Consider the following 26998-nt stretch of genomic DNA (forward strand, 5'->3'; position numbering starts at 1 on the left):
ATAAATTATAAATATAAGTGTATATTTTTATACATATATAATAGCTGACACATACAAATAATCTACATGTAAAGTTTACATTTTCTTTTTAGTCTTGAATTAAAAAATATACATTTTACATGAAAAAATTTGGTTATCTGGTTATTTTTAAAATCTAAGATTTATTTTTGAGCCCATTTTCTTTAAACAAACAATCCTATTAGGCTTTGAGCAGTAGTATATGTGTTTCCCAGCTCCATATTCTCTACCCTTTCACACTTGTTTCACACATTCATTTTTGCTGCCTGAAGCCTGTTGCTATTTCTTCTTATTGCTTCCTACTCTTGTTTTGTTTTTTAAGCTAAATGTCCCATGTATGTATTTACTTATGTATTTACTATTGCTACTAGTGTTATCTCTGAGGTGCAGTTATCATATGACAAGCCCATTCCTGGTTGTTATTCAATATTTTTTTCTTTCGGTTTTGGATAAGACAGAAGTTGAGAAGGAAGGGAAAGCTAGGCCAAAAGTGAGAGCGAGAGAGTGAGAGCGAGAGCGAGAGCGAGAGAGAGAGAGAGAGAGAGAGAGAGAGGAGGAAGAGGGAGAGGAGGAAGAAAGAGAGAGAGAGAGAGAGAGAGGGAAGGAGAGAAATATATCTACAGCATTGCTTCACTGCGAATAGCGCTCGCCAACTCCCACCCCCAAGTGCAGATCAGGGGCTTAAACCTGGCTCATGTTGCATGATAATATGTGTCTCTCTACTGGGTATGACAGCAGCCATCCCCAGGCTAAATGTATCTTTATCTTTGACCGTTCTATCTTGCTCTGAAAACATTTTGTCACTATAAATTTGGCTGAATTTACCCAAATTTCTTCCTTCTGCTAAAAAGACATTATACTACATTATGGAATACATTTCCCAAAACATATACTGTAAAACAGTGCCTATCTATCTATCTATCTATCTATCTATCTATCTATCTGAGAGAAACTGTAAGGAAAACATTGTTGAATTAATTAAGTACAAGGTTTAAAAAACACTACTTCAAAGTACTTTTCACAATCTATAAATTGAGAGTGGGCTCTATGAGGTGTGCAAAGTATGTGGCAGTTTGCTCATTCTCCACAGAACTGAAAATGTTTCATATAACAGTCATACTCTGTTATTTTGTTAGTTGTTTTTAACCACAGATAAGGTTGTAAAGAAAAGTATGGAAGATGCTTATGATGAAAGATGATGGTTAACTTTTTTTTATCTTTAAAACAAACAAAAAAAAACCAGTGAAATTAGGGTGGGGGGAGAGGAAAAAGACACCTGCAGCTTACTCCACCACTCGAGAAGCTTCATCCTGTAGTTAAGGATCAGCGCCTCAAATCTGGGTCCTCACACATGGTAACTTGTGCACTTTACAGGTTGTGACACCTACTAGCCCCTTAACATTTCATTTTGCAAGGTTATTTTTTTTAAAAAAAGAAAATCATTGCCAACATGTATATCTCTGGCTAGAGAGATAAACATGCTAAATACCTGCAGAAGCAGAGAAAACATTATATCCCTAAAAGATCTCCCTGTAGGTGAAAATATGTGGTAGGTTTTCATTTTCTTGATTCCATTGAATACCTGTAAAATCTTTGTCGTAGACTGTCACCGATGTGCAAAGTGAATTTGGAAAAATTTGGTTTGCATTAATAGAAATTTAGCAACAACACAAGTTTTATTATTTTTTAAATTTCTTTATTGGGGGATTAATGGTTTATAATCCGTAGTAAAATCCAAGTTTGTACATGTGTAACATTTCCCAGATTTCCACACTAGATCCTCCTCTGCCATCATGTTCTAGGACCTGAACCCTCTCTCCTACCCAAGAGTCTTTTACTTTGGTGCAATACACCAACTCTAGTCCAAGTTCTGCTTAGTAATAACACAAGTATTGAAACCATTGTAAAAGCAATTCACACAGGAAAGAAGAGATGGAAAGAAGTTAGGGTTTTCTGTGATGACTATAGTAACACACTGAAACAATAGAAGATAAAGAAGAAGAAAAAGTGGTTCCTTTGAGTGTGATATTTACAAATTTCTTTCTCTAAGCCATCATTTTATGCTGGAATCACATTGGGTGAGGTTTTGTGATCTTGCATGAGCTACAGGGGTTGCCCTGAGTAGCTTGGCATTGATGAGAACAGGGCATGATCAGGATTTAAGTGAATGCTCTTAACAATTTGGGTCAAAATGAAGATAAACACAGGTGACACTATATAAATTGAGTCAGGGTAGTATAAAACCTTGAAAACACATTATTTAAACCATTTCAAGATGTGAAAAGATTGGGATGCTTGTGATGATTTAGTAAATCAAGATACTGGTATGTTCCGTCTATCATGTCGATGGTATGCTTTCTTCTTGGTGGTTTATTTCTTCTTCAAAATTTTTTTCTTGCATTATCCTAAGCAATGACTTTGGAAATATTAGTAAATTTTATAGAATCTTTTCATTGTCATTTGATCTTCAAATGATGTATATTTGTTTTTAAAGTGAAACATTTTTTTAAATATTTCATGAACTGGTTTGTCCTCAAGAGATTAATGCATCTTTGTGGGGAAAAACTAAAAACTGTACATTTGTTGATGCTCACTGATCACTAATAATTTTTCACTAAAATGATACCTTTATGAATAAATAATGTGAAAACATATAATAAAGAAGACTGAAAGACAATAGATTTGTTTCACCTTGCATTTTTGCAACAAAAAAAAAACTTGTATTTTGAGATAATTTTCAGATCACCTGCAGTTATATATAGTCAGAAAGGGCTGAGATATGACTAATTCAGTAGAATATACCAGCTATCATGCCTCAAGACCTGAGTTGGAGCTCCTGGACACTATATGGGAACAATGACTGGAAGAAGCTTCACACCATAGAGTAGTGTTGAGATGTTTCACTTTATTTGTCTTTCTCTTCTTCTCTATCACTCTGTTTCACCAAGACCCATCAATGGAAAGGAAAGGAAAGGAAAGGAAAGGAAAGGAAAGGAAAGGAAAGGAAAGGAAAGGAAAGGAAAGGAGAGGAGAGGAGAGGAGAGGAGAGGAGAGGAGAGGGGAGGGGAGGGGAGGGGAGGGGAGGGGAGGGGAGGGGAGGGGAGGGGAGGGGAGGGGAGGGGAGGGGAGGGGAGGGGAGGGGAGGGGAGAGGAGAGGAGAGGAGAGGAGAGGAGAGGAGAGGAGAGGAGAGGAGAGGAGAGGAGAGGAGAGGAGAGGAGAGGAGAGGAGAGGAGAGGAGAGGAGAAGGAAGGGAAGGGGAAAGGGAAAGGGAAAGGGAAAGGGAAAGGGAAAGGGAAAGGGAAAGGGAAAGGGAAAGGGAAAGGAAAGGTAGAAGGTGGAAGGTAGAAGGTATGGCTTCTGTAATTGCTTCTCAACTGGACATGGGCATTGACAGGCCAATCCAAACCCACAGCCTGATTCTGTCTTTCCTTAGTGGGGTGGGCCTTCGGAGAGGTGAGGTTCTGTGACATATTGGTGAGGTCGTCTGTCCAGGACATTCAAGGTGAACTCATAGTAGAATGGTGGATGGAAAATTTACTGTGAGATAGTAATAAAATTCTTTTTATTTACTATTTTGTCACCAGGATTATTGCTGAGACTGAATTCTTACATAATTTCACTATTCCCAGTGGCTATTTTTATAGAAGATGAAAGAAAAAGTATGAAAGGAAAGAGAGAGAGGAGAGGGAGAGAGAGAGAGAGAGAGAGAGAGACAACACCATTCCACAAGTGAAGTTTCCTCCCTGCAAATAAGGATCAGAGGACTGAACCCTAGATTTTACATTTGATAACATGTCTGCTCTACTAGGTGGGTGATGATTATCTGGCCGCTGTGGTAGAATTCTTGGTGTTTTTTTCTGGTGTCCCCTATTACCTAGCAGGTGATAGCTATGGGCATGTCATTGCAGTTTCTCATAACTGTATGCATAAGTTACCATTGTTATTTATAGTTTTCAGTCACATTTATTCCTGTGATTCATATTTAAAACTCTTCTTCTTCTTCTTCTTCTTCTTCTTCTTCTTCTTCTTCTTCTTCTTCTTCTTCTCCTTCTCCTTCTCCTTCTCCTTCTCCTGTTCCTCCTTCTTCTTATTTTTCTCCTTTCCTCCTCCTCCTCCTTCTCCCTCTCTTTCTCCTTCTTCTCCTTCTCTTTCTCCTTCTTCTTCTTCTTCTTCTTCTTCTTCTTCTTCTTCTTCTTCTTCTTCTTCTTCTTCTTCTCCTTCTCCTTCTCCATCTCCATCTTCTCCTTCTCCTCCTTCTCCTCCTCCTCCTCCTCCTCCATCTTCTCCATCTTCTCCTTCTTCTCCTTCTCCTCCTCCTCCTTCTCCTCCTTCTTCTTCTTCCCCTTCTCCTCCTCCTCCTCCTCCTCCTCCTACTCCTCCTCCTCCTCCTCTTCCTCCTTCTCCTTCTTCTACCTCACTAAGGTACCCTTCTTACTCTTTTGGTAACAGACAACAGTCTTTTGCTGGATTTATATTTATACCTGTTTGTGTATTTGAGTTTCAAGTTCCAAGTCTGGAATGAATGAAGCAAGAAGGAAACCCCAGGACCTCCCCACCACATGTTTCCTGGAGTGTTGAAATCTCTACATGATTTGTCCTCTTCACTTTGTTTTCCTCTCCAACTTTCAGTCATATATCCTGTCTGTTGTACTTATAATGGCCACTGATCTTTACTTAATGGGAGGAATAGTGACAAGTATGCTCATTCTATCTTTTAATAAGGGCAAGACATTAAAAAGGTAAACTTTAAAAGGGTAAACAAATCACTATTTAATCAATATGAGAGAGGGAAAATGGATTGAATCTCTCAAACTTTTTTGATTGCATAGACCATAGTGCTGAGGATATATTGCTTCAATCTAAGCACTTTTAGATTGCATTCAATTTTAAAGTTCAAATTGGTAATCAGATTGAATTTTAACAATGGGATCAAACTGTTAATACATATCTAGTAATAAGTTATTCTTTGAAATATTAAATCACTTGTAATTTTAGAACAGGGAGATCAGAAGCGACTGGCAGCATCTGTTTATAAGATACAGCTACATGTAAATAGCATTAAAGGACATAACTTATGGTGAAGACTTATACAATACAGAAAATCCTAACAATGGGATTTCCAAAGTTAACCCAAATAATTTGGTTATAGCAATAACTATCTATTGCCTTTCTCAAACCCAAAGACAGCATGTAACTTCCCCATTTTCTACAAAACCCTTATTTTTCCCAGTCCTGGGAATTTCTGGAGTGGAGCTCACTTTCCTGTATGCTTCTCTCAATTCACACCAATTGAGACTACATCTGCTCATCTCAACCTATTCAATGCAGCCAGTACCACCTCAGCATACTTCATTTCAGATTGTGTCGAGAGACATCAGGCATGGGATTGCCAACCTTTCAGCTTCATTACTCTGGTGAGACCTTCCCTGGCTCACAGGACTCCTTAATTCTATTTCAGATGGTTAACTTCCTAACAAAACCTCAGAACTTAGATATAGACCAGGGCCCATGAAATAGGGATTACGTACAAATGTATCCATAAGTTAGGGGAAATATACACTTTAAATAACACACAATAGTTTTGCAGTGAATCAATAAATGCATCAAGCAAGTGGAAAGACTTTAAAAAAGGCAACATACAGTACTTAATCAAGTAGTTACTACTTTGGTCTAGATACCCTCCTCACCTACTGCCTATTTCACTTCCTTCAATCACTCCAAAGCTAATCTTGTCAGATGAAGTAAAGATTATAAGAGCTGGATAAGGTCAAGAGACTGTCACACTTTAATGATGGCCCTTTTGGTCACTACTGGGACACCCCATCACCTGGAGCCCTAGTCAGGGAGTCTTGGTATTTCCACACAGACATGGTGGGCCTGGACCTCTAATAGATCTCTCATGACACTTCCACTGGTCATCTCCATCAGGAACAACATAATGGACCCCTTTATAGACCGCTATAGGACCTTGCCCTCAATATGGATCAACAATGGTAGGGAATTTTTCATTCTCTGAAGGGAAGTTGGACAACATACTCTACCACCTGAGGAAGATAAGGCCTGAAATTAGTGCAGCCTGGAATGTTCCTAGTTGTGACCACAGAATGTGAGCTCAGACCTACAGGGATGCAGAGGGTATATGGGCTCCTCTTCTGAGTATGGGCTCCAGATCAAATTGATGGGGTTTACAGTTCACAATATTTATACTCTTTTCCCATGTTTGGGAGCTACTCTCTTCCTTGATCCAGCTTTCTAGACCTTTTTCCGACTATGAAACCACCTCACCAGACAATAACTTGGGTCCATCTGCATGTTATCTGTCAGACTCAGGCAAAAACTAGTAAAGTTATTGGCCCTTGGAATATACCTAAAATAGACCTAGTAGCTTTTTCCAAAGGGGAGACCCTAAATCTTCATCTGCAATATTCTCGTCTTCAGGTTCATGAATAGTCAACAATTTGTTCTGCTTTATATCTTAACTCTTTTTCAGCCACCAAGTTCCAGATGCTACTATGATGCCAGCCAGACTTCCCTGGGCAGATGACACAGCCAATGTATCCTGGAACCCAGCCTCCCCAGAGCCCTGCAAGACTAGGGAAAAACAGAAACAGGCTGGGAGCATGGATCTACCTGCCAATGCCCATGTTCAGCAGAGAAGCAATTAAAGAAGCCAGACCTTCTACCTTCTGCATAATGATCCTGGGTCCATACTCCCAGAGCGATAAAGAATAGGAAAGCTATCAAGGGAGGGGATGGTATACTGAGTTCTGGTGGTGGGAACTGTGTGGAAATGTACCCCTTTTCTCCTACAGTCTTGCCAATATTTCTGTTTTATAAATAAAAATTTTAAAAAATAAGGTAAATTTAAAAAAAGATCCCCTGACTACTATTCATGTCAATGTGCCTCTTAAAGGTTGTTATTTTTATCCAAAAGAGCACTTATTCAAATACTACTTTAGTGTCCACCCACCTATAAGCAGCACTAATCAGTTGAACATCAAAGTTTACTCCTGGAAATGTATGTTTTAAAATGCATATTCAAAAGAAAATGTATATTTTAGAAACAACTTCTCATTCACCCTACCACTCATACCACATAAACCATGCATATTTACATTTTAATATTTATTTTATTTATTTATTCCCTTTTGTTGCCCTTGTTGTTCTATTGTTGTAGTTATTATTGTTGTTGTTGTTGTTGGATAGGACAGAGAGAAATGGAGAGAGGAGGGGAAGACAGAGAGGGGGAGAGAAAGATAGATACCTGCAGACCTGCTTCACCGCCTGTGAAGCAACTCCCCTGCAGGTGGGGAGCCGGGGTTCGAACCGGGATCCTTATGCCGGTTCTTGTGCTTTGCGCCACCTGCGCTTAACCCGCTGCGCTACAGCCCGACTCCCATTCATATTTACATTTTAGTGTATGAATTTTCTGATAATCTATACCCTCTCTATTAAAGATAAATTTTTATTTTATTTTATTTTTAATTTTTAATTTTTTTAAATTTATTCCCTTTTGTTGCCCTTGTTTTATTGTTGTAGTTATTATTGTTGTTGTCGTCGTTGTTGGATAGGACAGAGAGAAATGGAGAGAGGAGGGGAAGACAGAGAGGAGGAGAGAAAGATAGACACCTGCAGACCTGCTTCACCGCTTGTGAAGCGACTCCCCTGCAGGTGGGGAGCCGGGGTTCGAACCGGGGTCCTTATGCCGGTTCTTGTGCTTTGCGCCACCTGCGCTTAACCCGCTGCGCTACAGCCCGACTCCCTTAATTTGAACTAACACTGCAGAGTGAGACAGAGAAAGATATGTCTAAAACTTAGAGACATTTGTCTTGATTTTACTTCCTCTCTATTTAGAGTTCACAAAAGCAAAAACAACATGGTTTTTATATTCCCCACATGAGAACATGATTTGTTCATTTATTTTAAGAAAGTTCACAAATGTGAGAAATCACTGAACTCCTTTCAAAATTAGTAACGCGTTTCTGATACACAGAACCAGATCTGATTTTCTGTCATTTAGAAAACAATTTCATTTTAGCACATGGGGCTTTTGGAACATGTAATGGTTTTCCTGTGCCTGACATTGGGTTAGAAACAGGAACAATGACTCTGGAAAGAAATCTCATGCTGAAGATATTTTGATCTTCCTCATTTCCATGCTGGCCATGACTTGACCATTCTTTCTACCTATGCAGGGTTTCAACCTACTGACAGAAAAATTTAGCACTCACGGTAAAGTGGAAGTAATTAGAGAGGAGAAATATAGGCTATACTTTTGGAATATGGAAGTCAAAATATGAGACTCTAAAGGTTGAAAATGACTTTTAATCATTAAAATTATCATTGAAATACTCAATTATTAGAAGTTGATCTTATAGAGTCCCTAGAGTCATTAGAAACAGCAACTTTTTTTCCTTTCTTAAATATATGCACATGCACTCACAATCAAGCATACCGTGATTTTTTTTTTTAACATCTAAGAAATGCCTTAGGTCAATTTAATTCACAGCTTATTAATCTTCTTGCTGGCCCTAATCTATGTTTTTGTAATGTCACCAGGGCTTCACTGCTTCACACTGACATGTTCAAACAGAAAGAATAAGGGAGAGAGAAGGAGAGAGAGAGAGAGAGAGAGACCATAGCACCAAAGTTTCTTCCATTGTGATAGGGATTGGGTTTGAACCATGGTGAAGTTCATGGCAAAACAGTACATGATCCAGGTGAGATATTTTTCCAGTCATAGCCTATTCTTATCTCTCCAATTATAATCTCATTTAATTATCTAATAAGTATACATAGTAATATCTATAGATGAGTAGAAGTCATTTTCTACTATATTCTCCTAGGTTTCTAAGAGGCGAATCAAATTAACAATCATTTCCCAAAGAAATTTCTCTAATTCTTCTCCACTGTTTGGGTTAGATATTCTACTGGGTTCCATAAGTCCCTTGTTCATAACTCCTTAACAAAATCTATTACTGACAAGTACTGACAAAATCCACTGCTGTTATGGCAGAGAGATGGTTTTATTAATACCGTAGTCCCAACACTTAGCACAATAACCAATATCATGGTAAAGGTGTGATAATTGAATTAGCAAATAAATGTTCAGTATTACAGTCAAGTTGGAAAAGAAAAGAAATTGAAAACATTTAAGAGACGTAATATAATATGAGCAAAGTGATTTGACAGACAAATCACAGTTTTCATGCTTTTCTGAACTGACATCTAATGCAGCAATGTTCCAAACACTGCAAAGTAGGAAACACCCTACTACATTATCATAAAACAAAAATGAAATGTAGGGCATTTTATAATTTGAAAGGGAGGGACATGAGCAACATATACTGGTATGAGGGAGACCTCAAAAAGGCAGTTGAAAAAAAAAGTTGCATAATGATACCAATATTATATTTTATATGGAAGTAAAAAGAAACGTGAGCAGTTCCAGCTGCTTTGTAAATCAATTGTTGCAGTTTTTCAGAGAGTATAATATAGATGTACTTAACTTAAAAAAAAAACCCACAAAAATAGCCAGAAAATTATGTCTCCAACTTCCTATCAGTGAATTCTTTAGAACAAGAGAAAAACTAAAACATGAATAGGGCCAAAGGAGACTTTAGTGATATTCTTAATGCTCATTCCTGTTAGAAGTAGAGTACTTTAATTATACATATTATTTTTTCCTTTTATGTACTAAAATTTGATACATTCCTAGACATCAGATGTTTACGAATTGTGACCCCATTGCTTTAGAAAATCTTGATAGGATTTGTGGAGTATTCCTCCCTTCTCCTTCATTAAAAGCTGAGAAAAACATTTGTGAATATTTCTTAGGCCAATCCCCCTCATTCTGGAACAATCTCATTGTTTGTCAACTGCCAGCTTTGACATTCTCTCTCACTTCCCACGGTCTGGCAGCTGAGAAGGAATCTGGAGCCAATTCAGTTCTCCCACTCTGCACTGTGTTTGGAGAGAACTAGTAAAATGTGCAATTTTTTCCCTCTATTCCAAATGCCCAAGTGTGTGTGTTAAGATGGGAAAAATCTGCCTCATGGCAGAAATGTACTGTCAGCAGCCTTCATAAGAAGAACTAATTTTTATGTAGCCTCTTATTTGATGGAAGGCTTGATAGTAAAACAAAAAGCTTCCATACTCTACCATATACTCCCCAAAGTTTTCAGTCTAAGATAGATAATATGAGCACAAATATAATGTGCAATAACAATAATGTAAACATTGATTGAGTATTATGTATCTTGACACTATAATGAACTAAATTCTGCAACTATCACACCAATTTATAGATGTGTAAATTGATAGTAAAAAGAGTTTAGGGATTATGTACCTAATATGCAGCAAAGTCAGTATTCAAATCTCAATTTTAGAAATACAAAGAGACCCAGAACATTTAGATATATTTTCATTCTGCCTCTTAGAGTCCCTCCTGAGATTCTGCTAAATAGAAGATTCTCAATAAATATATTCTGAATTAATTAATGAGTATATTATATCTGACAGGTCCTCAATGGAAGGACATTGCCCAAAACAAAGGCATGGTTAACTACTTTAGGTATATTGACAATGAGTGGTATAATCTTATCTGGGAAATAATGTGATTTGGAGTCATAAAGACATAGATAGCATTCTTGACTATTTCACTTGAATTCCTGGATAAATTTCTTGGTCTTCTTAAGTTTCAATTTATGTATTTCTTAAAATTAAAATGTATTATGCAGGATTCTACAATTCCCCAATGATTTCCACCCATTATTATTATACACCATATATAGACCTTATCCCTTGAATATGGGTGAGACTTATGATTATGATGGGTAGTATTTCTGCTATTGGGTTGCTAATCAGTTGACTTGCACTCATTTAAATGCACTCCCAGGTGCACCTGATCTAATTAAAGAAACACTTAAAAGCAGGAGCTTCAGAGATGAGTTTCTACTAGAGGTCACTTCTAATATGTGAAAACAGTATCTTGTTTACCTCTAGCAAGAAAAGGGGAGCATCAGTCATTCCAACCCAAGGAAATGCACTAGACGAATGGCCAGTAAGTTTGGAAGAACATCCAGAGACACATATGAGAATTTTTGACTACCTCTCTACATGATTTCAATCTAGTGAGATAAATCCTGAGTAGAGGACCTGGACAATCTATACTCTGATCCATGGAATTGTAACATAATGAAAATGTCTTAATCTACATAATTGGTGATATTTTTGTGTTGTAATGAAAAACTAATATAGTCTATGATATATTATTTGGTCACATAAAAGCAAAGATGTATGTTCACAATAAATTTTTGACTTTTTTCCTTTTTGGAGACCTGAAAGAGGCTCAATCATTGTCCTGAAAGTGAAGGTGATGGCTGCATTTCTCATAGTCATTTGATCTGCAATGACAAGGGTACACTAGACATGATGAATAGAAACTTTTGGGGGAGGGGCTGAAGCCCTTGATTGTCACCTAAAGACCACATCAAACTGGACTTCTGTATGCAAGCAACAGTGGTGTTTATGACTGTGTCACTTTTGTAGTTCCTCTATTATTCCTAGCCCAGTCCAATTCTGTTAACGAGTTCTAATCATGAGGTACATCAATCAATTTATTAACTCTAAATCAAGCTCTCACGAGCAAAATACTGACACTGGTGAACTTATATAGCAAGAGAACCTGAACTCTCCATAACAGAGGCTTCCAAACACACCAAGCAAACAAGAAACTAAACAAAGGTCTGTTTTACTTGTTGGTCGAGACTTCTAGAGAGCTGAGGCTTGTTTCACCTTAGTATAGAAAAAGGAATGACATTCCCCTGTGTATCTAGGTTTCTGAGTGTCCCCCAATTATTTCAGGATCACCTTTCACCAACATTATTTATCCCATCAAAGAAGGGGGCATCAGCAAAGGAAAAATCAGATTCTCCTATAGAGTTCATAAGAGAATACTTAAACTGCAAGTCTCTCTTTTTTTCTAGAGAGAATTCCTATTTTATCATTAAAAGTGCTGATGGTAACCCCAGTAATATATGAATATTGCTCACACACACAGAAAAGGAGCTAATGTGATCAAACGCAACACTAATATTAAATTACTGTAACTCATTTACCTTGCCTGCACATTATTATTCCCCCTCCCTTTTGCAAGAGCTTGTACACGCACACAAAAATCTATGAACTCTTCCCAGGAATACAAAAGCATCTCTATGATGTTGATAAGAAACAGGACAGTCACTCTCTCCTGACATATTTGTTCTTTAAAAACAAATCAATGGCATAAGGGTTTGGCACCTGAATGCAGAACAACGGCTTGATGAGGCAAAGATTGTCTTCATTAAGAACATTAATATTCATAGGGAGTAGAAAATCTGACACAAGCGAGGACTCACTAACCTTTTCTCATATTAGATTTTTACTTCTTAACACAATTACAGTCCGGCAATGACTTAATTAATGCTGCTTTTCGTCAGCCGCCTTTAAAGAGCTGTCAATTTGGTCCTGCAGAGGCTGTCAACGAAACAGAAAGACAGTCATCTTGGTGAAAAAGACACAGGAAGAAATTCAAACACTTAATAATATTCAAAGTGCTAAGCAAAGTCACATATCAACTGGGATTAAGGAGAATTTTTGTCTTTCCTTCCATCTTGTTTAAGCAAGCCATGGAGATGGTTCATTGGAAACTTGCTGTTATTTGGGTATAGAAAATGCTGAGAAAAATGTAGTTGAAGATGAGGAGATGGAAGCAATGAGCCCCCTAAATCAAGAATGTGACATATCAACAACCTGTTATCTAGGAAGATAAGGGTCATGGGCTCCTCGTACCCATTAGAATGCAGCACCGAATTTGAGAAAGGGCATGAGAAAGCATATTATCAAATAGTATTTTTTTTAGATGAGGAAATTAATCAGACCCATCTATGTTTGCTCCAGATGTCACAAAACCTGAGCTCTGTAGGTAAAAAATTGCATCATCACTTATTTTTTCTTGGCATAAACAGTATTTTTTTAATATTTATTTTATTTATTTATTCCCTTTTGTTGCCCTTGTTGTTTTATTGTTGTAGTTATTATTGTTGTTGTCGTTGTTGGATAGGACAGAGAGAAATGGAGAGAGGAGGGGAAGACAGAGAGGAGGAGAGAAAGATAGACACCTGCAGACCTGCTTCACCGCTTGTGAAGCGACTCCCCTGCAGGTGGGGAGCCGGGGTTCAAGCCGGGATCGTTATGCCGGTCCTTGTGCTTTGTGCCACCTGCACTTAACCCGCTGCGCTACAGCCCGACTCCCGGCATAAACAGTATTATGAAGGATGAAAACAAAACATTTGCCAATATACAAAAATTTTAGGGGGTCAGGCAGTAGTTCAGCGGGTTAAGCACACATGGCCACAAAGCTCAAGGACCACTCCCCACCTGTGAGGGAGTTGTTTCACTAACAATGATGCAGGTCTGTAGGTGTCTATCTTTCTCTACCCCTCTCTGTCTTCCCCTCCTCTTTCCATTTCTCTCTGTCCTGTCCAACAACAATGACATCAGTTAACAACCATAATAATAACCACAACAATGATAAAACAACAAGGGCAGTAATAGGGAAATAAATAGCTTCCAGGAGCAGTGGTTTCATGGTGCAGGCACCGAGCCCCAGCAATAACCCTGGAGGGGAAAAAATTTTTTTAGAAGCTGGCTTTCATTTCAGCAATCATGTCTACTTTTCCTCATGACCATGACGTACAGAACTTGAGAATTTGAGGTCTTCTACAATTCATCATGATCCCTTGCCTAATCAATGCCTATACCTGGCCAGCATTACTCTCTCCATTAACCCACGTGACCACCTCCAGGCAGCCGCCATTAATTCTCTTCTCTGGACAGTTTGACTTTGGCCTCTGTGTAAGCACATTCCCAGATGCCAATACTTGTCTTCAATTCCAGATTATCAAGTTGGACAAGGTAAACTGTCTTAAGGACAGTTCTGTACCTATTTGATTATTTTAAAGCTAAAACAATGTATTTTTGCTACATGGATGAAATATGTCCCCCAACTCTTCATCTATTTGAAGGAGTACAGAAATGCTTCCATACTCCATGTCTTTCTTCTGATTATTTTCAGAACCATACAGGGTTTCTCAGTCTTAAAACTATTGACTTGGGGTCAGATGCATATTCTCTGTGAGATCTATCCTGTATAATGGAAGATGCTTAGCAGCATTCCTGGAATCTACCCAAGACATGCCAGAAGTAGTTTTCCCCCAAAAGTGACAACCAAAATATATATCTAGACACTGCCAAGGGGCTCCTAGAAAACAGATTAGCCCTGAGTTGAGAATAACTGGCCTAATGGGTGCTTTCTCTATCTTCATCATAAAGTCATTCTTAGATCAGACCATGGGAGTCGGGCGGTAGCACAGTGGGTTAAGCACAGGTGGCACAAAGTGAAAGGACCAGCATAAGGATCCTGGTTGGAGCTCCGGACTCCTCACCTGCAGGGGAGTCGCTTTACAAGTGGTGAAGTAGGTAAGCAGGTCTGCAGGTGTCTATCTCCCCCCCATCTTCCCCTCCTCTCTCCATTTCTCTCTGTCCTATCCAACAACAATGACATCAATAATAAATGTAATAATAAAAAAACAAGGGCAACAAAAGGAAATAAATAAATAAATATTAAAAAAGAAATACCTGATTTTCTTTTTTATTATTTTCTTTTTCTTTTTTAATATTTTTATATTACAGAATTACATGTTGACAGGGGTTTGAATCCACACCATTCCCACCACCAGAGTTCTGAATCTTCACTCTCCCCATTGCAATCCACCGCAGTACCCTAAGGTTGTGGACATGGGCCAACCATCTTCTCTACAACTATCTGTGTACATTTATACATAGTTGCCCCTTCTTTTTCTGATTTAATCCTCTCTTCCCCTCTAAGTCAATTGTAACATCACAGCTATCTCCATATGTCCGTCTAAGCCACTCATAGCAACATAGCTACCTCCATATGTCCCTCTCTTTTTCCTTCTCTCTCTCTGGGTGCTGATGGAGCTGGAATTATCCTCATCCTATTATTTCTCCCCCCCCCCCCAGGGGGGGTTATGGAGAACAGAAAGTAGGAGTTCTGGTGTCTGTAGCTGCTTCTCCACTGAGCATGGGCACTGACAGGTCAATCCGAGGGGTGCAGGACACATTGGTGAGGTCATCTGCCCAGAAAAGTCGGGGTGGAGTCATCATAGCATCTGTAGCTTGGTGTCAGGAAGGTGGTATGACCTAAGTTGAGACAAGATGGTTAATGAATAGGAACCAAAAAGTAGGATCAGAGCAGATGAGATTAGGAATTTTAGGATAGAAGAAAGCTAAGAAAACCATTTTAGGTATGTTCCTGGGGGTATACAACTATAGTAGTTTTGCTTGAGTTTGGTAGCTAGCCTGAGGTTGGATGAGAATATTGTCTGATAGAATGGTGTCAGAGTAGAGAAAGTTGGATTAGGGAATGGAGTAGCTCCCATTCTTATGCAAAAAATTTCTGTGGCTAAAATTAACTATTTATCTGCATCCACCTGCTCCAGGGCCCATATGTAAATGTACATTTATATTTAGCACCAGAGCCTGTGTAACCTCTAAGTCCCTATTGGTCTGAGCTTATAGCTCATGGTCACATCAGAGGAACATTGCAGACTTCACTTATTTCAGGACCAGTCTTTTTCAAGTGTCAGGGCAGGATACCCCCAGCCTCCCTTCAGAGACTGGGGCTAACCCTATCATCATTGCTTTATGGTAGTGCCATTGCCAGACCTGATTTTCTAACTCATTCTTTGCTAGGGAACTCTGTCTTTCAAACACTACAGGACAAAAGTGTTCTTCTTTTTTTCCCTTTCTTTTTTGTTCAGTAACTAGATTAAAAACAGCATGAAAATAAAGGTTTCTATAAATATTATTTGAGTTACTCGTTCAGCATTTCTCAATCCTGTGTAAGGTTAATTATGCCTCATCAGCAATGAGTTGTTAAATTCTTTCTCCTGGATAGCTTTGGGGAAGAAAGCAAAGCACAGATATTTCTTGCTGCTTAAGCTATCAGTGACTCGGGTCACATGGACTTGACAAGCAAGTACCCTTCCTTATGACTCTGCAGCTCTGCTTTCATGCTCAAAGGTGTCAAAGATTAAATTCCATTTGTCACATTTGAAATACTGACTTCTGGTTTGGGAAATATGCACAGTCACGTAGAGAAATGACAGAGTGGTTATGCCTTTATTTTGTCTTGACCGAGGAGTGACTGACTGTGACTCTGCCTATGAAGACACAAAAAGAAACTTGCAGATTTTCTTTATTCATGGGAGAGTGATATTCATGGAAGAGTGACTGGAGAGACACAACTTAGACTTAAAAACTTAAAAACATATATTTCTGTGCTCAGAAGGTAATGCATGATGGGGGCTTCTAAGGAAGTCTCTCCTTTCCTTTTCTATAACAGTTGGTTATAGAAAAAGTAATAAATTCACATAGGAAAGGTTGCTACAATTGATTGTTTTTCTTGGACTCTGATTCATTGATATATTCCTGCTTAAAATATTTTGACAAGCCCCAAAGTTCTTTAAGAGCAAAGTACACCTGCCTGGTGATTCAGACTTGGCATCAGTCCGTAGGGGTCTGTTTAAGAAACCTGCTCACGGTTACACCATGTGACTGAGGCTTAAGAGACCTCAGGGAAAACGCTAGAAGAAGAAGAAGAGACCTCAGTTCATGCCATGTCAGAGAGGGTGGCACACTTCACAAACATCTTCCAGCAAACATAAGAAACCCAAGAAGACTAAACATTGAGTTCTAATGTTAGGCTATCACACCAGTCAAAGATAAGACTCTAAGCAGCTTAGAGACCTCCTTGAAATTGTGGGCAAAAGTCACAAAGACTGCATGAGATCAACAGTGTCACCCTGTGGAAATACAAGAAACAGCAGTCGCTTGGACCTGAGATCCATTTCCATTCTTCCTCTACAGTCCTCTGTACAACTAACTTGTGAGGCAAAGGTGACACCATGAAATAAATATAGCTCCTGGGACTCAGGAATAATTCATGTGGTCAGGGGAGTCAAGGTATGAGGTCAAGAAGACTGCATGTGGGATACACTAGAATTTTCTACTTAGGAGTGTTTATGGTGCTTAAAGTAATAGACTGGAACTAATAAAAGTGGTGCTTCTCTTTTTTATTCCTCAACTTTCAGGATCACATTATACCAGGTGTACCTCTGAGATTCTGAAAATTAACCTGACTCTGAGATCTAAGATAAAGAAATCTATTAGAATACCACTGGTAAGGATGACTTAGATTATAGAAGTTCAGAACTGGACTTAATGAAAATGCACTGCTTTTATGACTGGTCTCTTCTCTATCTGGTTTAAAGAACATATTCACCTGGTTGGCCAGTCTGCAACACAGAAACAAAGAACTGATTACATCTCCTTTCTCACTATAGATCTCGGGTCATAGAGAGCTACAGACACAGAGTTCGGCAGCCTGAGAAATGAAACACCAGTAGAACTGTTCTTCTTCCAAGTGTAAGGATCTGAATTCAAACCCCACAATCTCATATGCTAGATTGTTCTTGTGGTTCTTTCTGTCTCTTGATAATACATGATACATCTTAAAAAATTAATGGTAATATAAATATGACAAAAATAAACATATAAATATACATGTCTGTGCACACGTGAATGCACATACGTACATATGTATTGATTTGACCAAGACTGGGTTCAGGTCAACTCTGTCATTTATTAGTTGTACAGCTTGAACTTACCAAGCTTCAGTTTCCTCATCTGTAAAGCAGGCCCTTATTTCAACCCAATTGCTATTTATTTAGGGCTCCCTATAAGTCAAGATATGTGCTTTGCATGCACCACTTCACATAATCTCATAATACTTATGAGGTATAAGCACTATATACATGAGGAAAAAGCTGAGTTTACATAGTAAATTATGACATCAAGATATGAAATCAGGCTGCCTAAGATTTATTCTCCTACCACAGATCTATACTGCTTCTGTCATATTGTTTTGTGAACATCAAATAAAATCAGACATTTAAATACTTAACTTCCATGCAGCACAAAATGATCAATGAAGGCTGTCTCTTATTCTCTGCACACAGTATTCTCCTCCTAAAAATCACATCCTTTTTACTACTTTTTCTCAACTTAGTGTATAAATTTTAAATTGTAAACATGCTTCTGTTTCAAGTCAAAGTTTTCTTTTTTTAGAAAAATTTTAGTCAGAATACTGCTCAGGCCTGACTTATTGTAATATCTGAGACTGAACCTGGGACCTTGGTGCTACAGATGTTAAAGTCCTTTGCCTAACTACTATAGTATTTTCCAAGCCCAATTTTTCTTCTCCTTCTTCCCCCATTTTCTCCTCCTCCTCTTCCTCCCCTTCTTCTTTTTTGTCATCTCCAGGACTTCACCTTTCAGTGGCAACTTATTCAGTTAGAAAGAAAGAGACAGGGAGTCGGGCAGTAGCACAGTGGGTTAAGCACAGGCAGTACAAAGGACAAGGACAGGCATGAGGATCCCAGTTCGAGCCCCTGGCTCCCCACCTGCAGGGGGGTCGCTTCACAAGTGGTGAAGCAGGTCTGCAGGTGTCTAGTCTTTCCTCCTCTCTGTCTTCCCCTCCTCTCTCCATTTCTCTCTGTCCTATCCAACAATGATGACATCAATAACAACAGTAACTACAGCAATAAAACAAGGGCAAGAAAAGGGAATAAATAAATAAATAAATAAATACATATTTTAAAAAAAGAAAGAAAGAAGAGACAATGGGAGAGGGAGAAAGATACCATACAACTGAAACATCCTCAACTCAGAGGCTGGGTTCTAACCTAGGTGGTGCACATGGCAAATCAGGTGCACTATCCAAGTGAACTGTTTTGCTAACTTTCAAAGCTTTCCTTCTAAAAGCTTGTTTATGCTCCTTTTACTCCTAATTATTTTATTTTTTAATATTTATTCATTCCCTTTTTGATGCCCTTGTTTTTATTGTTGTAATTATTATTGTTATTGTTGTTACTGATGTCGTCATTGTTGGATAGGACAGAGAGAAATGGAGAGAGGAAGGGAAGATAGAGAGGGGGAAAGAAAGATAGATATCTGCAGACCTGCTTCACCACCTGAAGCGACTCCCCTGCAGGGGGGGAGCCCAGACACAAAATGGGATCCTTATGCCGGTCCTTGTGCTTGTGCCATCCCACTCCTAATTATTTATAATCATTCTTATTAGTGCTTGAGTTAATGATTTCTTAACCATTCACATGCAGACAACAAGTATGAATTTTCTTTCCCTTCCTTCCTTTCTCCTCCTCCTGTGTGTGTGTGTGTGTGTGTGTGTGTGTGTGTGTGTGTGTGTGTGTGTGTGTGTCCAAAGTTATCGCTGGGGCTTGGTGCAGACACTACAAATCCACTGCTCTTGTTGGACATTTCTTCCATTTTATTTGATAAGACAGAAAGAAATAGATAGGGAGGGGGAACATAGGAAGAGAGGAAGAAATATACCTGCAGACTTGCTTTACCACTTGTGAAACTTCCCTCCTTGCACTTCATACTATGTGTGCTTAACGTGGCCCCAAGTACAAATTTTTTCATACAATTCTCAAATCAAGTTTGGAGTTTTTGTCTAAACTGATTGGCTGAATATGTTGCAGGAACAGGGGGTTACCTGGAACCTTTCCCTGCTACCTCCCCCATGAATTTGTCAAGGGCTTTCTTGGAGAGAGAGAATCCCCAAGGGCTGGAAGTGATCCCAAAAGGCCTCTCCTTGCAAAGATCGCCTTCTCTTATACTACATGTACATCACACCTTGGCCAGCTTCCTATTGGCCTGCCGAACTTTTTGGGTGTGGTTACTGTCTTGAAACTCCTCCCATTACATTAATGCAAAGTACCTTTCTTGTGTTCCCTGTTTCCTATGCAATTTCCTTGACACAAGGAACACGTATGCAATCGGGGTGCAGCAAAACTATGCCTGTTTCCTAGATCTCGCTGTATACCTATGATGTCCCCAAGAAATCCATACTAGCGTATTTGACTCTAGTAAGACCTCATCATTTAGAAATGAGCCTTTTTGTATGACTACATCCACTGAATTGATTTTGTGAAAAAAAATTACAGTTGATTTAGTGGAAGTTAATTTGAGCTGGATGACATATGAAATGTTCACAACTTATTCTATTCCTACTAGATCCATAGTATTAGATAAAAGCAATATCCTCTGAGATTTTTAAAAGATGAATAAATTGATTTCTCATTACAGCACCCTGGTCTGTAGCAGAGCTAGGATGTATACAAGGTGGGTTTAGAGCAAGGGCCCCAATCATCTTGTTCTGCCATATTGAACGAGGGGAAATTTCAGCCACAGGTGGTCTAACAGATGCCTAGAGGGTGACCAACATTTATCACTAAGTGAACTCACTTATCTTTGAGAGCTGTGTGTCTTTTAGGAGTCACACTTGTCATGAGGAAGACTGAGAACTCCTATCAAAGAAAACCTAATTTACTTAAAGAAAAGTGTGTGTGTCCTTTCAACAATCTTTTTGTGTACTATTCCATGGACAGGATGATGGAACAGACAATTTCAAGCCAAGGCACTTTTCTAAGACACCTGTCTGCAGATAACTGATCATGAAATACAACTGTCTTAAATGCCGAGGAAGAGAGATTGTGATGCCTCCACTGTGATAGGCTGGGGTAGAGATGGATGTTTGCACACCTGGTTTAGGCAAATTCTCTTGTCCTTAAGGGAAAACAGAAAGGTTTTTCAGATCTAAGAGAAATGGTCATCTTCCTTTGATTTTCTTTACCTTCTTCAACATGTAACCTGAACCTTGTGTCAGAGAAATTGGAAACATAATCCCAATAGAAGAGATGCAAGTAAAATTAGGGAGAGAAAGATAAATATTACTAAAGTATGTATTTGTTTTAAAATAGAATTCAGAAACAACAGAATATACACAAATGCAGTTTCTATTTTTACTTTTACATTTACTTGTATTGATGCTGAAATAGATAATATGTATTGAATAGTTTCTATGCACTGGGAAACTTTAAGTTATTATACATCCTATTTTATTTAATTATGACAACAAGTTAAATGTATTACACTTTTAATTTTATGGATAGGGAAACTAAGGTCAGTTCTCTTGAGCATTAAGGGTTATACTATTAAATTATGCTATGTAATTTCATTTCTCACTCAGAAGTTTTTGTAAACATGTGGGTCTATATTTATATGCACAGATTCTCATACATGCTCACAGATTACACTCTGTAGTGTGCCAGATTTGAGAAATGGGACAGAATGATTGTGCCCTATGAAAATACTCAGAACAGTTGTCAATAAGTTTTAACTTAGAAATAAGGAAAATATGCAAACATGTAATAAAAGTATGCTACATTTACTTTTTTGCCATTAATGAATCAATTTGGAATCCTAAAACAGAGATTAGTTTGGTGCTGGGTTATATAAAGTCCTGGTTAAGTACCTAATTAATGCCTCTTCCATATCAAACATACCTTGCAATCAGATGCTCTGCATTGGCTGTATCCGGATTGGTATATTGTTCTGAAATAATTATTGGAGGTTAAAATAAAACAAAATTTCTTCATATAACCTTGTGCTAACTCTTACACTCACTTATAATGAACAGGCCCTGTGTTGTTCTAAGCATACCTGATTTTTTTTTCTTAGACTTTATTTCTTCAGCTGGAGTGGAGTGGGAAGAGAAAAGCAGAGTGTTGCTTCAAGTCTTGCAATAGTTCATAAATACCTCCATAGACAAAACTGTCAAAACCCTTGGTATCCATTACTTATTTATTAAGCTTTCTAGATTTCTCTCCGCATCAGGCCTACCCTCTGAACTACACAATAGACTGAACATCAGATCCTATAATTCTCTCCCCTTTGCAGTCACCTTTGCCTTGGCCCTAAATGTATTTCCTGCTATAATTTGGTGCAATATTCAATTTTCCATTGATTCTGCAACATTGCCTGCCCTGGGATCATGAAAGATGATATGAAACCATTCTTAGAACATATCTTGTTTTTTAATCTTTTTATTAGTGATTTAATAATTATTAACAAGATTGTAAGATAACTCTGACACCATCTTCCGAGAAAATACATTTAGCCCAATTTCATGTTAGCTATCAAGCTCAGGATAAAATTACTAAAATCATAGACCCGCTTGGAACATACCTAAAATAGACTTCTTTGCTTCTTCCCACACAAAGTTTCATTTGCAAGAGGGCAGAGCCAAGATGACAACTTGGAAGCAGCTTCTGGTATGAGCTCCAACAACTGATAGAAAGGGTAGTGATATGTGGCTTTCAGCAGGACAGTGAATAAGGGGACCAAAGGGTAACACCAAGGAAGTGACTATAGCACAATTTGGGTTAGAAAATAGAGAAAAAGAAAGGAAATTTTCTTATTATTTCCTAAGTGCACCCCTCTCCGCTCCCCCTATAACCAGACTCCAAGGCCTGGAGAGGTGCTGCTAGCAGGATCCCCACTAAGCTTTTTTTCTTTAACAAGATTCCTGACTCACCAGGGGTGTGATTCCAACCCTTTTCCTTTCTGAGAGCCAACCTGGAGCCCTCCAAGATGCAGACTGACTATTAGGGTTTTTTTTTTTTTTAAACTCTGTTCTATTTTATTATTACATATATATATATATGCATGCCCCTTCCCCCCTCCTTCAGGTTGACCAAAATTAACTCTTAGTGTATTTTCCATTGCTAGGTGACTGGTGTCCTATCCATTGGGAGAGAAACTTGCTTCACTCTATCTACCTCTTCTATCCACTCTCCCCCTTCTCCCTCCTCCTAGCTAATTAAAAAAAAGAAAAAAAACCCTCTTTCCTTTTACTGCTCTTTCTTTCTTTCTTTCTTTCTTTCTTTCTTTTCTTTCTTTATTGCTTTCTTTTTCTTATTCTTGTCTTCCATTCTTCCTCCCTCCTTCCTCAGCTTTCTGAATTCACTAATACTTGTTTGTGAATTATTTTGGGGGAGAAATCTGAATCAGAGTGGAGTCTCTTTCTGTGTGTCTCTTCTCTACTTCCCTTTCTCCACTTGCTACCCCTAGAATTTACAGTGGGCAGTTAATTTGCATAATTGTCTATTCTTGCTATCCCTTTTTTCCTTACTCTTTATTTTTCATTTGGATTTGGTTGCTATTTTTTCTTGGACTGGAGGCATTGTTCAGTTAACTGGTATTGGTTAAACTGCTTCTATTCTTACTTCAGTTACTATTGTAATTTTTGAGGTTGGTGATTGCATTTTTTATAAAAGTATTTAGTATAACTTGGCTTGTACTCAAAACACAACAACTGAAGAACAATATAACATAAAAATAAAAAACACATCAATAAAAAAAATGGTTAAACCAAGAGCAAATAAAACTGCCACTACAATGAATGAAGACAAGAGCCCAGAAGAAACTATAAATCCATCAGAGGTAACCATAGATAAGAAAACTATGCAAGTAATAATAAATTTAATAATCATAGAAATGAAGACAACTATGGAGGAAATGGCTAGCAGGATTAAGGAAACAACAGATGAGACCCTCAAGGAAAATAATAGCTACCTCGAGGTAATTAGAGAACTGAAAGCTGAAATAGCTGAAATGAAGAAATAAAGGGGAAGGGAAAGCAGACTAACAGAAGCAGAAAACAGAATTATCCAGACAGAGCATGAGCTACAGAAAACTAAGAAAGAGGTAAAAGAGCTCAAAAAGAGATTGAAAGACAATGAAAACAACAACAGAGACATATGAGATGATCTCAAAAGAAGTAACATTCTTATAATTGGCCAGCCTGAGGAAGAAAGACAAGAAGGGGAAGTAAATATTCTAGAGGAAATTATAGAAAGAAAACTTCCCAGACCTGAACAACAGGAAGGACATTAAGATTCAAGAAGCCCAGAGAGTCCAAAACAGAATCAACTCAGACCTGAAGACACAAAGACACATCATAGTTACAATGAAAAGAAGTAAGGTTAAAGAAAGAATCCTAAAGGATGCAAGAGAAAAACAAAAAGTCACATACAAGGGAAAACCCATAAGATTATCTACAGACTTCTCCACTCAAACTCTAAAAGCCAGAAGAAAATGGCAAGCTATCTATTGAGCCCTGAATGAAAAAGGGTTTTAACCAAGGATAATATATCCTGCTAGACTTTCATTCAAACTAGATGGAGGGATCAAAAACTTCTTAGGCAGACAAAAGTTTAAGGAGGCAGCCATCACCAAGCCTGCCCTGAAAGAGGTTCTAAAAGACCTCTAATAAACAAGAACATCACTATAATACTTGCAACAAATCAGATCAAATAAAAAATGTTGAATAATGGCACTACAATACGTTAAATCCATAATATCAATAAACGTCAATGGCTTAAACTGACCCATCAAAACACACAGAGTGGGAGCATGTATCAGAAAACATAACCCAACCATATGCTGTCTGCAAGAATCTATCTGACCCAACAAGATAAACACAGACTTAAAGTGAGAGGCTGGAAAACTATCATACAGGCTAATGAACCACAAAAAAAGGCAGGGATAGCAATTGTCATCTCTGATACAATAGATTTTAAATTAAATAAAGTAATAAAAGATAGGCAAGGCCATTACATAATGATTAGAGGATCAATCAGCCAAGAAGACTTAGCAATTATTAACATATATGCACCCAATGAGGGACCATCTAAATACATCAAGCACCTACTGAAAGAACTTCAAAAATACATCAACAGTAATGCAATAATAGTAGGAGACTTTAACATCCCACTCTCACACTTAGACAGATCAACAAAGCAGAGAATCAACAAAGAAACAAGAGGATTAAATGAAGAGATGGAACAGACTAGACCTCCTGGACATTTTCATAGTTCTTCACCCCCAAAAACTGGAATACACATTCTTTTCAAATCCACACAACACATACTCAAGAATAGACACAATGTTAGGCCACAAAGACAATTTCAACAAATTCAAGAGCATTGAAATCATCTCAAGTATCTTCTCAGACCACAGTGGAATAAAGCTAACATTTAACAACAAACAGAAAATTACTGAAAGACACAGAATTTGGAAACTAAACAACATACTGCTTAAGAACCACTGGTTCAGAAAGACACTCAAGCAAGAAATTCAAATGTTCCTAGAAACAAATGAAAATGAAGACACAAGCTATCAAAATGTCTGGGACACAGCTAAAGCAGTATTGAGAGGAAGCTCATAGCCATACAATCACACGTTAAACAACAAGAAAAAGATCAAATAAATTACCTTACTGCACACCTTAAGGACTTAGAGGAAGAGGAACAAAGTGACCCTAAAGCAACCAGAAGGACAGAAATCACTAAAACTAGAGCAGAAATAAACAACATCGAAAATAAGGGAACCATACAGAAGATCAATGAAGCCAAATGTTGGTTCTTTGAAAAATTAAACAAGATTGACAACCCCCTAGCCAGACTTACTAAACAAAAAAGGGCGAAGACTCAAATTCATAGAATTGTAAATGATAGAGGAGATATCACAACTGACACCACAGAAATCCAGAAAATCATGCAAAACTTCTATGAAGAACTATATGCCACCAAGCTAGAAAATCTGGAAGAAATGGAAGAATTCCTAGAAACATATGCCCTTCCAAAACTGAACCAAGAAGAACTACAAAACCTAAATACACCAACCACAGACAAAGAAATTGAAACTGTTATTAAGAATCTCCCCAACAACAAAAGTCCTGGACCAGATAGCTTCACAAACAAATTCTACAAAACCTTCAGGAAACAGTTAATACCCATACTTCTAAGACTCTTCCATAAGATCAAAGAAACAGGAACACTCCCTTCCACCCTCTATGAAGCCAACATCACCCTGATACCAAAAGCAGATGGGGACACAGCAAAAAAGGAAAACTACAGACCAATATCTCTGATGAACATAGGTGCAAAAATATTAAACAAGATCTTGGCCAACCCGATACAACAATATATCAAAAAGATGGTTCATCAGGACCAAGTAGGATTTATCCCAGGAGTGAAAGGCTGGATCAACATACATAAGTCAGTCAATGTCATTAACCACATCAATAAAAGCAAAGCCAAAAACCACATGCAGAGAAAGCCTTTGACAAAACCCAACACCCTTTCATGCTCAGAGAAAGAAAGAAACAAATACTTATAGCCCTACTTTACCACTCATGAGGTTTTCCTCCTGCAGATGGGAACCAGGGGCTTGAACCTGGGTTCTTGCACACCACAATGTGTATGCTTAACCAGGTGTACCACTACCTAATCTTTTTTTTTTTTTTAGTTTAAAAAGCTATAAAGAAGAAAGGTTAGCAGCTGTGACAAAATAGTGTTGCCTCATAATAACAGTTTTAAATATTTTGGTGTGTTCCTAAGTAGCCTTTATCTGTGCAAATATTGGCGTGGTTTAGATTATATTGAATGTAATATTGTGAATTTTCCTTGTAACCACAAATTATAAGATTATTGTGTATCAATAGAAATGCTTCATATTCATCATAAGTGAAAGTGCACTCTTTATTAGAGTACACAAGTTACCATGCATAAGAACCCTGGTTCAAACCCTATGTCCCCATCTCCAGTGTGGGAACTTCATGAGCACTGAAGCAGTGCTCCAGGTGTATGTTTTTATTTCTACCTATCTCCCCTTCCTTAATTTCTATCTGTATCTATTAAAAAAAAAAGGAAGGAAGGAAGGAAGGAAGGAAGGAAGGAAGAAAGAAAAGAAAAGAAAAGAAAAGAAAAGAAAAGAAAAGAAAAGAAAAGAAAAGAAAAGAAAAGAAAAGAAAAGAAAAAAGAAAAGGCCATCATGAGTGGTGGCATATACAAAGCTCAAGTGATAACCCTGGAAGAAATATTTTATTTAACTGTACTTACAAAACAGGGAAACTAATGACAGGGT

The sequence above is a fragment of the Erinaceus europaeus genome, chromosome 1 (assembly GCF_950295315.1).
Source record: "Erinaceus europaeus chromosome 1, mEriEur2.1, whole genome shotgun sequence".
Classification (NCBI taxonomy): domain Eukaryota; kingdom Metazoa; phylum Chordata; class Mammalia; order Eulipotyphla; family Erinaceidae; genus Erinaceus; species Erinaceus europaeus.